The sequence below is a fragment of the Aquarana catesbeiana genome, linkage group LG04 (genome assembly GCF_042186555.1).
Source record: "Aquarana catesbeiana isolate 2022-GZ linkage group LG04, ASM4218655v1, whole genome shotgun sequence".
In the NCBI taxonomy this organism is placed as follows: Eukaryota; Metazoa; Chordata; class Amphibia; order Anura; family Ranidae; genus Aquarana; species Aquarana catesbeiana.
Genome location: NC_133327.1, coordinates 561,466,575 through 561,480,192, shown reverse-complemented (window position 1 = coordinate 561,480,192; position 13,618 = coordinate 561,466,575). Strand labels below are relative to the sequence as shown.

Sequence of the window (13,618 nt, the reverse complement as noted above, 5' to 3'; positions counted from 1 at the left end):
ATCAGTGTCTCACGTGTAATAGGTAGTCAAGTTCGATTTGAAATATATGTCCCTGACGGTGCTCCCTGCATGTTGGGCCTCTATATGTGGCCAGGCTGTGTAAAAGTCTCACACGTGTCGTATCGCCATACTCAGGAGGAGTAGCAGAATGTATTTTGGGGTGTCATTTTTGCTATATACATACGTGTTAGAAATATCTTATAAATGGACAACTTTGTGTAAAAAAAAAATGCGTTTTCATTTTTTCCCATGTTTTCCAAAAACTTGTGAAAAAAAATGACATGTTCAAAAGACTCATTAAGCCTCAAAGAATATACGTTCGGGTGTGTACTTTCCAAAATGAGGTCATTTTGTGGACCTTTCCATTGTCCTGGTGCTCCAGGCCCTTCAAAAGCGTAAGAGGTAGTGTAAAAGTGTAAGAGGTAGTCAAAAAAATGAAATGTGTAATTTATGTCCCTAGAACGCCTGATGGTGCTCCCTGAATGTTGGGCATCTGTACTGTATGTGGCCACTGGCCAGGCTGTGTAAAAGTCTCACACATGTGGTATCGCCATACCCAGGAGGAGTAGCAGAATGTGTTTTGGGGTGTCATTTGTGGTATGGATATGCTTTGTGAGAGAAATAACCTATTAATATGACAATTCTGTGAAAAAAAAAAAAGAAAAAAGAAAATCTTCATTTTACAAAGAATTGTGGGAAAAAACTGCAGCTTCAAAAAACTCACCATGCCTCTTACTAAATACCTTGGAATGTCTACTTTCCAAAAAGGGGTCATTGTGGGGGGTATTTGTACTGTCCTGGCTTGTTAGGGTCTTAAGAAATGTGCATGTGGCTAATATATATACATATATATATATATATATATATATATATATATATATATATATATATACATACAATTTTTGCTTTTTTTTTTTTTTTTTTTTTTTTAGCCACATGCAACCGAAGAGTGTCCAGAAAGCCTCTAAACATGGTATAGTGTCACATGTTTCTGAATGAAAATAAAGTATTACCATCCATTATTGTCAGGAAATGAATACTGCTAATTCTTATTCTCGTGCAGCTAATGATTGTTTTTGCACAGCTAATGCTCGGGCTGATATCCAGAGTTCACTGGCACTCAGGTGCGTTTGTGTGCACCAGCGCACATTGGCGCGCACGTCCAAGCGCACTGCCCCAAGCTGCCTATCTAAAGGAGATCCTGGTGTGTGCTAATCGCAGGATGTTCTTCAGCTTTCCAGCTTTAATCAGGAAGACACAGACAGGCCTACAAGCTCAAGCAGAATAGATTGTGCCAGCAGTGTGAGTGGGGGTCCTGGAGGATAAGGCCCACTTCCTGCCATGATACCCCCAGTACACAGCAGTGAAAGATATTCACTTCCAGAAGCTCCCTGCTTTCATCCCAGGATTCCCTGCTATAGAAGAGTAGTGGAAACCCAACATTCTACTGGGAGAAAAAGAGCCAACAGTGAACAATAAATATGTCACCGCATATCCAACCCATTAAAACCCCCAATTGCTTTGGCAGTGCTAAAATATATTTTAATTTAAAATGTCATCTTGCAGTCAAAACTACCTTTTTAAGCAGGTACTTACTCCCATTCCCACTTTCTCATTTCTTGCTTAGGCAAGGATAACGTAGTCCCCAGTAAGATAAGCCATGTTATTCCATCTCCTACCCACAGCCTCCTGGAACACATCCCAGGGGACTTCAGGACAGTTTCTCCCAGTTGGCAGATCTTGTGCATGTGCAGTGGGGGCTGCTTGTGATCAGGGAGTCGCAACTGGCTCCATAGTCCAAGATGGAAGCACAGGAACAAAATTAACTGTAATGACATCAGGTGGTACAAAAGTTAATAGATGCAGGGAATGATTTGATGGGGTTGTTAGGTGGGTGTGGGATAAGCTACCCTGAATAAGTGCGTTTTAAGGGATCTCCTAAAGGTGGACAGGTTAGGGGCTGATCGGATATACGGGGGCAGGGAATTCCAGAGGATGGGAGAGGCTCTAGAGAAGTCCTGAAGACGAGCATGAGAGGAGGTAACAAGGGAGCTAGAGAGCAGGAGGTCCTGGGAGGAGCGGAGGGGACAATTTGGGTGATATCTGCAGATGAGGTTGGTGATGTAGCTGGGGGAGATGTTATGAATGGCCTTGTATGTTGTGGTTAGAATTTTGAATTTTATACGGTGGGGTAGGGGAAGCCAGTGAAGGGATTGGCAGAGAAGGGCAGCAGTCACAGATCGATTAGTGAGGTGTATTAGTCTAGCAGCAGTATTCATAATAGACTGGAGGGGGGATAGCCTGCATAAGGGTAGGCCATTAAGGAGAGAGTTGCAGTAGTCAAGGCGGGAAATAATCAACGATTGAATAAGTTGCTTTGTGGTGTCATTAGTCAGGAAGGGTTGATTTCTGGAGATGTTGCGGAGGTTAAGGTGGCAGGATTTAGCCAGTGATTGGATGTGGGGGCTGAAGGAGAGGTTGAAGTCAAGGATGACACCCAGCACCCTGGCATGTGTGGCGGGACCAATGGTTGTGCTGTTAATCTTAATGGTAAAGTCATGGGGGGGGGGGGACCGGGAAGGAGGAAATATTACAAACTCAGTTTTAGAAAGATTGAGTTTGAGAAAGTGCTGTGACATACATACCGAGATGTCATTCAGTAAGTTTGAGATCCGTGAGGAGATCGAGGGGGTGAGGTGAGTTGAGGAGTGGAGAGCTAGATCTGTGTGTCATCGGCGTAGAGGTGGTATTGGAAGCCATGGGAGGTTATCAGGTATAGTGAAATATGTGCGTTGCGCTATAAAAATCTAAAAAAATTATATTAAAAATAACTAAAGCAAATATGTATCAAATGTGTAAGAATCAAGTACAAAAATAAGTGACAAATTCATATATCAATCAAATAAATATGAATATATAAAGTGACACTCCGTGATAAAGATCTAAAGTGCAATGTGCATATATAGTGTTAATAAGTCCAACATACATACATAGAATGCAGATGTGCACAGTGCCTCTACAAAAAAATCTTAATTAAATTCCTAAGTGATAAATATACAATGCCAAATGCACATATAGAACAAAGTCCATCAATAGTGACATCCAACATGCTCATCCAATGTGTGGTGCTGAAAAACCATGCTTTGGTGCACTCCAGTGACCCCCCAAAAGCTGCTGCGCTCACCTCAGAGCATGTGACAAGGTAGCTAACTGCGTCCAAACACGCCTTGGAGCCACCCCTGGGCTCAGTAATGAAGTGCAGATCTCCCGTTTGTTCAGTCCATACAGCTCCAAGCCATAAATAAGAGAAACTCAATAGTGTGATAACGTAAAGTTATTTATTAAAAAACGCACTCCCCACACTGGGGTACTCACATTATACAGGTGCGTAAGTGCACCATTCTAAATCAGGCTTCCAAGTGATAAAAATACCGGTCTGGCGTGTGGTATGGTATGCGCCTCTCCTCGTATCAACTCCGTGCTGTCAGCTCCGTCCTGGCCCCTCCCCTACGCGTGTTCGACACAGGGATCACGTGTCTTCATCATGGAAGGTTATCAACTGGCCCAGGGAAGAGGTATAGAGCGAGAATAGGAGAGGCCCAAGGACAGAGCCTTGGGGTACCCCAACAGAGAGAGAAAGAGGAGTAGAGGAGATGGAGGTGTAAGCTGAAAGTGCACTGAGATAGGTAGGAGGAGAACCAGGATAAAGCAGAATCACAGAGGCCAAAGGAGTGTAGTTTGCTGAGGAGGAGCAGGTGGTCAACTGTGTCGAAGGCAGCAGAGAGGTCTAAGTGTATTAGTATGGAGTAATGGCCATTGGTTTTAGCAGTTAGTAGGTCATTGGTTAGTTTTAGTAGGGCAGTTTCAGTAGAATGTTGTGGACGGAAGCCGGACTGTAGGGGGTCGAGAAGGTTATATGTGTTTTTTAAAAGTGAGCACCTACTTGTAGCTACTGTAGCTACTTGCTTACTTTTTGGATAGTCAGGTGAAGTTCCTCTTTAAGACAAAAATCTACTCCATTTCATTGCACACTGAGCAAGATTTTGTCAATCATAGAGATACAATTCTTAATTTGTCTTATTTGATAAGTCAGACTTTTCTAGAAACTCCTGATACACAGTTAGCATTTAGAAACAAGCTCCAGGCTTAGTTCAGTTAACAATTTTGTTGATGCAATATTGCTGTTTTTATAGCCTACTGTTTATTTTCCTTGCATCACACCCTCCAGGAAATGACAGCTGGAATGGGTAGCAAAAAAGTTCAACTCAGTGCAAATTCATTGCATTCTTAGTATTACTGGAAATGTATAAAAAGAATATGTAAATCCAATCACTAAAATCTCATATACGCTTAAAGCTGGCCATATATTATACAATATTCGTTTTCAGTTTTCTTTAGATTTACCTTCAACTATGTAGTGCAAGGGCCTGTCTGATTGCATACAAATTGAAAGTGTTTAGGTTTGACCTCATAAAACACAGTTTTGCTAAATCTAAAAGGAAAATTGTATAATATGAGTTCGGGACCTTAGATTGTAAGCTCCTTGAAGGCAGGGACTGATGTGAATGTACAATATACTGTATATGTATATATAAGTTCTGCGTAAATTTTCAGCACTATATAAGTACCTGTAATAAATAAATAATGTATGTCCAGCCTTAATGTGTTAAAGTCCATCTAAACTTTCAGTTTTAATCAGCTGAATACATTCCAGGTGCATCAAAACAAAAGGTGTAGTGGAGCTTAAGCTGGCCATACATTATACAATTTTCTCATTCAATTTCCTTTAGATTTACCTTCAACTATGTATTGCAAAGGCCTGCCTGATTGCATACAAATTGAAAGTGTTTACGTTTGACCTAAAATTATATGATTTTGGTAAATCTAAAGGAAAATTCATAGAAGAAAATTGTATATTGTATGGCCATCCTTAGTTTTGTTAGTTTTCTTTAGAAAACAGCCACAGCCTGAGTAGAAAAGTCTGTTTTTTGCCAGCATGCTACAGAGTGAGACCCTTGCTCTGTGTGTGGAAGCAGTGGCCTCTCAGAGATCTGACATGCCCCCTGCTGGGTCATAGCTAGAGCTCTCTATTCAGCAGGGAGCATGAGCTTTGCTGATTGTATAAATGTACGAGTATACCCAGTGGAAGGACAAGGTCATCCAGTGCTAACAGTGAAGCGCTTCTTAATAAAATTATCAAATGTGGACTCAAATGGGCAGCATATAAACAACAAAGCACATAAACTTGCACAATTATCATAAATCATGTGCAGAAGAAAAATCAAAATCACAAAAACAATCCCATACATCATCTAATTAGGTTGTAAGTAAAGAAATGTGAGAACAGTCGCATATATCATCCAATTATGTTAGATAATCCAATCAGAGTGTTTTTTTGTGATTCGGCACTGAGTCGCTTTAACTGACAATTGCGCGGGCGTGTGACGTGGCTCCCAAACAAAATTGATGTGCTTTTTTCCCCATAAATAGAGATTTCTTTTTGTGGTATTTGATCGCCTCTGCGGTTTTTATTTTTTGCGCTATAAACAAAAAAAGAGCAACAATTTTGAAAAAAACGCAATATTTTTTACTTTTTTCTATAATAAATATCCCCAAAAATATATACATTTTTTTTTTCCCTCAGTTTAGGCCGATATGTATTCTTCTACATATTTTTGGTAAAAAAGCGTATATTCATTGGTCTGCGCAAAAGTTATAGCGTCTACAAAATAGGAGATAGTTTTATGGCTTTTTTATTATTAATTTTTTTTTTACTAGTAATGGAGGTGATCTGCGATTTTTATTGGGACTGCGACATTATGGTGGACACGTCGGATAATTTTGACACATTTTTTGGGACCACTGGCATTTTTACAGCGATCAATGCTATAAAATTGCATTGATTACTGTAAAAATGTCACTGGCAGTGAAGGGGTTAACCACTAGGGGTCAGTGAAGGGGTTAAGTGTGTCCTAGTTTGTGTTCTAACTGAAGGGGGGAGGGGACTGTGCAGGGGAGATGACAGATCGTTTGTTCATACTCTGTATGAACAGACACTCTGTCTGTTCTCCCCTCAGAGAACTGGAAACTGTGTGTTTACACACACAGATCCCAGTTCTCCATGTGCCCCAAACGATCACGGGAGCCCGGCGGTCGCGATCACCCGCATTGCTCCGTTGGCGAGCAGGTGGCGCGCGCCTCCGGCGGCGCGCACGTGTCCCCTGGTGGGCGTCTATGTTGCCGACGTAACATGATGGCGATTCACGCAGCCGAGCCATGTTGCCGCAGTACAACTACGGCGGCTGGTTGGCATGCGGTTAAAATAATCAAGGTGCTCAAAAGCACTTTATTTACATAGGCAACAGGTCAGCAGGTTTTTGGTGATTGCACGGTGGCGTGATAGCTGCTTTTTAAAGTTTTTTATTTTTTATTTTTATATGGTAGTTTTTTTTATCAATAATAGCGTGAGGTTTTGTACCTAATTTTGTTGATTGCATAGCTATAGATGAGCTCAGCAGGGGGTGTGTTGGACCTCTACAGAGAGACCACTGTTGCCACACAGAGAGCAAGTGTCCTCCACACCATTCTGGCAGGCGGAAGGTATTTCTACACAAAACGTGGCTGCTTTCTACAGAAAACATGCTGTAAGACTTTGTACACCTACAAACCAAGCTGAATAAGAAGTAAAAAATGTCAAATAACATGTACGCGAATGTCTACAATAAAAATTAAAAAGAAGCTGTAAGAATAGATGTGTCTTACATTATTTGAGTTCATGGCAGCTTCTCAAAAATGCATCATGATCACTGAGCACAGCATAAATTCCTTCAATGACACTTGCCTGGATACAGTAAATCAATTTTCTTTTTTTAGTTGTAAGTCTAATTATACTGCATTGTTCTTAAGGTAGACAAAACAAAAGGGGACTACACAGTGATGGCGGTGTGATGAGGCGAAGAAAAGGAATCAAGGGCATCTTCCTCTACTTCAACATTCCTGTAAAGAAAACAAGAATCACCTTTGATTTTAGGAAGAGGAAAAAAAAAGCAAAGCAGCTTTAAAATATAATAATAGCAGGAATGCACTTTCTTATGCAAAAAGCAAACAGTTCGATGGGAATTTCACTTGCAAAAGAAACATTCATAGGATTTCTTTTTCATAGTTCATATTTTCGATTGCAGTTGTTAATTTAGAGCAGATGGAAAACTAACTGGAAGACATATATTTTACTATAGCACTGTGTATCTGTAGCACCCCATTACCCCTCCCCCCCAGAGCCCGTTAGGGCCCCCAGTGGTCTGTAGAAAGACATTTCACCTGAGGATTGGATTCTTAACTTTTTGTGGGGTGTGGGGTGTGGCATATTGGGCACCAGTCACTTTTGAAACAGGTAACAGAGTTTATTGGATCTTCAAAACCTGGTAGAGAGGGATTAGGGCACAGGATACCAATAAAAGAGCTATACCTATACTCTGAGTCCTATTTTCAGTCAATACAGGGGTCAGAAACCATGAATCAGACTGAGACAGAAGTACAGTTAAATCACACTTGTTTAAAAATAAAATTAAATAGAACAAAACATAGCCAGAGTTCAGGAACTGGAACAGATAGTCAGACAAGCCAAACGTCAGGGAACCGAAGATGAGCGTAGTAAAACAGCAAGCAGGATCTGGAGCCAGAAGGGATGTCAGCCAAGCAAGTATTTTAACAGGAATGCAGGAGAGCGTCTCTGTGATGTTGACTAAGACGAAGGCAGAGATCCTCTGGGCTGGACGACTTGAGTAGGCAGGACTAACGAGCAGGATATCATCAACAGCTGAGTAACTGTGGAGAGATAGGAGCTGGCAATTAGCCGACAGCTGAGCGGCCAGCTCAGAGAAGGAAGGGCTGAGCCCAGGCCTGATAGCAGGAAAGGGCCTTGAAGCAAGGCCGGCACACTGTATTTTTCTGACTGTAGAGCAATTGCAGCACACAACCTCCCCGGATGAGCTACCAGACTTCCTGCCATGTCCAAGCTCCTATCCTGTCCGATTTGTTCCCCGCAATGTCACAGTCCCGCTATAAGTCGCTTATCGTCTCCATTACTACTAAAAAATTAAATAAATAAAAAAATCCATAAATATATCTCATAGTTTGTAGACGCTTTAACTTGTGCGCAATCCAATCAATATACGCTTATTGAGATTTTGTTAACCAAAAACATGTAGCAAAATACATTTTAGCCTAAATTGATGAAGAAATTAGATTTTTAATTTTTTTTTAATGATTTTATTATTTTTTTTGTAATTGCCAGACTTTTTTGTTTATAGCGCAAAAAAAAAAAAAACGCAGAGGTGATCAAATATCACCAAACGAAAGCTCTATTTGTGGGAAAAAAAGACATATATTTTATTTGTGTACAGTGTCGCACAATTGCACAAAAATGGCCTGGTCATGAAGGGGGGAAAACCTTCTGGGGCTGATATGGTTAAGCCGGAGGTAGACAGTCAAGTAAAACTTTCAGAAAGAGGTTGTCAGTGTTCACTTTTAGTACAAATGGTCATGGGGGGGGGTAAACCTTCAGGAGCTGAAGTGGTTAAAGACCAACTGAACACTTCTTCCCCAGGCAATAATAGAAGACAAGAGTATTTATGCCCTCCCTCTCCAGTATTGATCCTCAGTTTTTGGCCAGGGAGATACAATTATATTTATAACTCCGGCTATTGGATATTTTTAGACCTAAACTTAGCAGAAAACCTACAGAAAACAGAGTCATCAATCATTTCTAGGCTGACTACACCCCAGCAACACTTAATGTAGAAAAAGGGACACTCCTGATAATGGCAGGTTCTCTACATATCATATACAGTTGCCAATTTTCAAAATAACATTCTATTTTTAACATTTTATTCATCTTGTATTTCTTCTCAGTGCCGCTGACCGCTTGCAGCCTTTTGCAGTCATTTCAGGTGTGCATATTCCGGTGATGGCTGCATGGCGTTTTTTTTGGTGGATTTCTTGACCATGACAACAGTACACCAAGCCTACATGTAGGTCTCTGTAGTTCGCTAATGTGATACGATTACAACTAGAAGACAGTGACAGAGCGTTGTCACCCTATAATAGAAAGTGCCTAAGCAAGGGCCTTATTATCAGGATCATCAGGGATTACTTTAATGAAAGCTGCAGATTTAAAAAATATTAAAAATGACTTTTGAAATGACATTATCGTGTTTGAGTTTATATGAGATTTTAGTGAATGGGTTTATATATCCTTTATTGAGGAAACTAAACACTGAAAGAAACAATGCAAATCACCCAATATATAAAAGCAGTCCAGTTTGTAAAAATACACTCTCATGAAACATGTGGCATTTTTTAAACTGTGGATTGATAATGAATGTAATGAGAGTATTCAGAATATTTTAATGTATCAACTCTGTGCTCTTCATACTTAAATACCTCAATTCAGCTGCTACATAAAGCAAACCTGATTGTGTAACAAAAGACTAACAGGCAAGGGAAGGGGAGTTATGTTTTGTAGTACATATCCTGTTTCCCCGAAAATAAGCCCTACCCTGAAAATAAGACCTAGCGTTATTTTCTAGGATGGCTGCAATATGAACCCTACCCCGAAAATAAGCCCTAGTTAAAGTCCTTGTAAAAACATGTAATCCGTTTTTTGTAAAAAGATTATATAATGTGTAGTGTTTCTCCTTGTGTAAATTTAGTGTGTAAAATACCTTATTTACAGCTCCGCTGGGCACTCACGTGACCCACCAGAGATCTTCTCCTCTCCTCCCGGCTGACAGCGGCCCCTCCCTCTTCAGTGCTAGGAGCAGGGATGACATCAGCGGAGATCTTGGTCCCTCCCTCTGCAGTATTCAGAGAGGGTGAGAACAGCTCTGGTGGGTTACGTTAGCGCCCAGCGGCGCTGTAAATAAGGTATTTTTTCACAATAAATTTATACAAGGAGAAGGAGGCACATTGCACAATATATAATCTTTTAACAGAATGGATTACATAATTGTACAAGGACTTTAATCAAGGTTTTTGGATTACAGAATGTCATAATGCTGACTCCTGAGCTGGCAAGGGACACAGGAACTTTTTTAACTTAACCTCCCTGGCGGTATGATTATTTCGGATTTTAGGTGCTGAAAGCGGTACAATTATTTTGCATGGAAATTTGGCGTTTTATATTGTAGGTCTGTAAATCTTAACAATAACACACTTAAATCTGTCCAAACCAGAGTCTAGTAGATATCCCGGGTATGATAAAGTTTGAAACACAAAAACATAAATTATAATATAATAAATAAAAATAAATAATTAAAAAAAATTTAAAAAAATAGTAATAAAATAAATTTCCCCACAATTCACTATCGCTCAATTCTGCAAGTGTTCTAATTTACTATCACTGTTTTCTAGCTCGTCTAAAGCCACTTTTGACGTAAAGGGACACTTTTTGGTTGCTATGGACAATCTCCAGTTTCCAGGCAGAAAGAACAGTGTATATCATGTAAAACTGCATGCAGGGCATGGGCCAGAGCACTGGGGACAAAAGGGATGTGAAATCATTTCATACAGTACTGTAATCTGTAAGATTACAGTACTGTATGTGTTATGATTTTGACATTTTTTTGAATTTGCCGCCAGGCTCCGCCCCCGTGCGTCGCGCTGCTCGCAGGGAACGGAGCCTGGCACGGAGAGGCTTCGGAGGAGGACGGAGCCCTCGGACACTGCGGGGGACATCGCAGGATCCCGGGGACAAGGTAAGTAACGCTGCCCCAGGATCCTGCAATGCGATCCCGAGTGTGGCTCGGGGTTACCGCTAATGGGACTGAAATTTAACCCCGAGCCACACTCGGGAAAACCGCCAGGGAGGCTACCTTAGAAAAGGAACTTTTAAAAAAAACATTTTATTGTTTTCTTCCAGGTTTTTTAGAATAAAGAGAATGATAAATGAAACAGCACAAGCACTGTGCTGTCTATCATGCATTAAAGGATCAGGATATTTTTTTTCCAGAAGAAGAGGACATGACTCTATTTGAATAGATTATTGTACGTCCCATAATTAAATAAGACTTCCCCTGAAAATAAGTCCTAGTGTGTTTTTTTTGTAGCCAAAATTAATATAAGACTGGGTCTTATTTTCAGGGGAAACACGGTAGGACTGCATAATTCATATATATTGAGCATTGTCCATTATTATTTTTTATTTCACATGCCTTTATTGGAATTTTCCTCTACACTTGCATGCCAAACAAGCAGTCCAGGAAGAGTGACAGTGCCAGGAGCTGGGAAAAACTATAACTTTGCTAAGGGTGTTTACAATGGTCACATGGTTTAATATTTTCTTTAAAGAAGAATTCCAGTTATGGTATATTTTTACATAGTTACATTGGTCCAACTTGGACCAATGTAATTATATGCATACTTGTGGGATCCCCCCGAAAGCTGGTAATCACTGGAGTGGACCTTGCAACTCCAGTGATCTCCACTTGCATCCTGATCCCATCATGAGCAACTGCCCTGCTGCATTCTGAACACAAGAGGTTGGTGCTAGGCACACCTGTTATTTACAGAATGCTTTGTATTTTCTGAATGAATGAAAAGTATTCTCTGATTGGATGAGGAGGGGAGGAGGGATGGTAAAAAATTTTGAACAAAATTGTATGGCCAGCTAAAAGCAGTAGTAAAGCCCGCTTGGTGATTGTTAACTACAGGTAAGCCTATAATAAGTCAAATTTGGAAAGGCAAAGGGAAATGGGCGTTTAGCGAAGACCTTATGGTATATATAATGTCATCAAGTATACAGAACGTTTAAAAAGTCATAGCCTTATTACAAAACATTAAAAAGACATTTTAAATTGGGTGGGCAATGTGAAAACTTAAACATAAAAATCAAGAAAAGGGTAGCAATCAGACTGTTTGTAGAGCTTCCCTACGCGTTTCGCAGTCACTGACGCTTCTTAACCTCCCTGACGGTATTCCCGAGTGTGGCTCAGGGTTAAATTTCAGCACCATTAGCGGTAACCCCGAGCCACACTCGGGATTACATCTCAGGATCCTGGTGCGGTATACTTACCTTGTCCCCAGGATCCTGCAATGTCCCCCTGCTGTGTCTGCGGGCTCTGTCCTCCTCCGAAGCCTCTCTCTGCCAGGCTCTGTTCCCTGCGAGCGTTGCGACGCACGGGAGCGGAGCCTGGCGGCAAATTCAAAAAAATGTAAAAATCATAACACATACAGTATTGTAATCTTACAGATTACAGTACTGTATGCAGTCATTTCACATCCCTTTTGTCCCCAGTGCTTTGTCCGATGCCCTGCATGCAGTTTTATATTATATATACTGTTCTTTCTGCCTGGAAACTTGAGATTGTCCATAGCAACCAAAAAATGTTCCTTTACGTCAAAAGTGGCTTTAGACCAGCTAGAAAACAGCGATAGTAAATTAGAACACTTGCAGAATTGAGCGATAGTGAATCGTTGGGAAATTTATTTTATTATTATTATATTATTATTTTTTTTAATTATTTATATTTATTTATTATATTATAATTTATGTTTTTGTGTTTCAAACTTCATCATACCCGGGATATCTACTAGACTCTTGGTGGACAGATTTAAGTGTGTTATTGCTAAGAATTACAGGCCTACAATATAAAATGCCAAATTTCCATGCAAAATAATTGTACCGCTTTCAGCACCTAAAATCCGAAATAATCATACCGCCAGGGAGGTTAAGGGCTTCAGCCTCTCATCATCTGACTAAGTACCCAATGTTAATAATCAAATAGATGGAATAAATACAAACATATACATAAATACATATCCCCAATGTATTCTAATAAACCCCCTATCCCATGGAAAAGGGGGAATTGAGGGGGAAAAGAGAAAAAATGCGATACCTTATGGGACCATCATATCCATTCAGGCTATGGGGAGACAAGTGAACAGAAAATCAAAACAGGAAAACCAACCCATAGAAAAGGAACAGACCGGGCAGCATCTCCAGGAAACACACAAGTTGTACTAGGAAAAACGCATAATCACAGACTGATCAACTAGAGGTGGACGTATACATATGACCATACATATCAAAAATGTAAACAGGTAAATAGTAGTAAAATGACCAAAATATAAATACACAACACAAAATGGCTCTGCTGACCTTTACTTGTGAAGAGTACAGAGATAGTTACTCCAAAATATCCCTTAGCGGTAGGGGATAATGATATCTCAAATTCAAACTAAAAATAAGGTGAAATAACCAACATCTGTCAACACCTAATAGTCCAGGCACAGCTTATATAAGATCAACACTTACTAGAAGATGTATAAATGGTCAGCAAAGTTATAAAAGGGGAGAGATTCAAAGATCACGGATTTATGTAAAAAAAAGCCATCTGCTCACCCATCAGGTATAGGATGTCCATAGTGGTCATGTCCATAGGGGTGCCTAGGTTTCCCAAGGACCCCATCTCCCAGCAAGCTTCCCCATCACCGCCAGGGGGGCACCTAAAAACACCTAAAAAAGCACCTAGAAACGTGGTGATGTTATGCCACAATTGTCACTTGATAAATCATGCTGCAATCGCAACAAACCTCATCACATGAAGCTCGTCGCCCAAAA

General features: G+C 40.4%; 1 long non-coding RNA gene across 2 annotated transcripts in view; it reads left to right on the top strand.

Annotated features, from left to right (window-relative positions):
* LOC141141575 (uncharacterized) overlaps nt 1-13,618 on the top strand; it is a 56,099-nt gene that overhangs the window by 18,332 nt on the left and 24,149 nt on the right. The window contains exon 3 of one of the 2 annotated variants that reach the window (XR_012244137.1): nt 6,907-9,160. The exons of the other annotated variant lie outside the window; for it this stretch is intronic. This is a non-coding gene — a long non-coding RNA (uncharacterized lncRNA). Of the gene's footprint in view, nt 1-6,906; nt 9,161-13,618 lie in introns of those variants that run through there. 2 annotated transcript variants of the gene reach the window in all.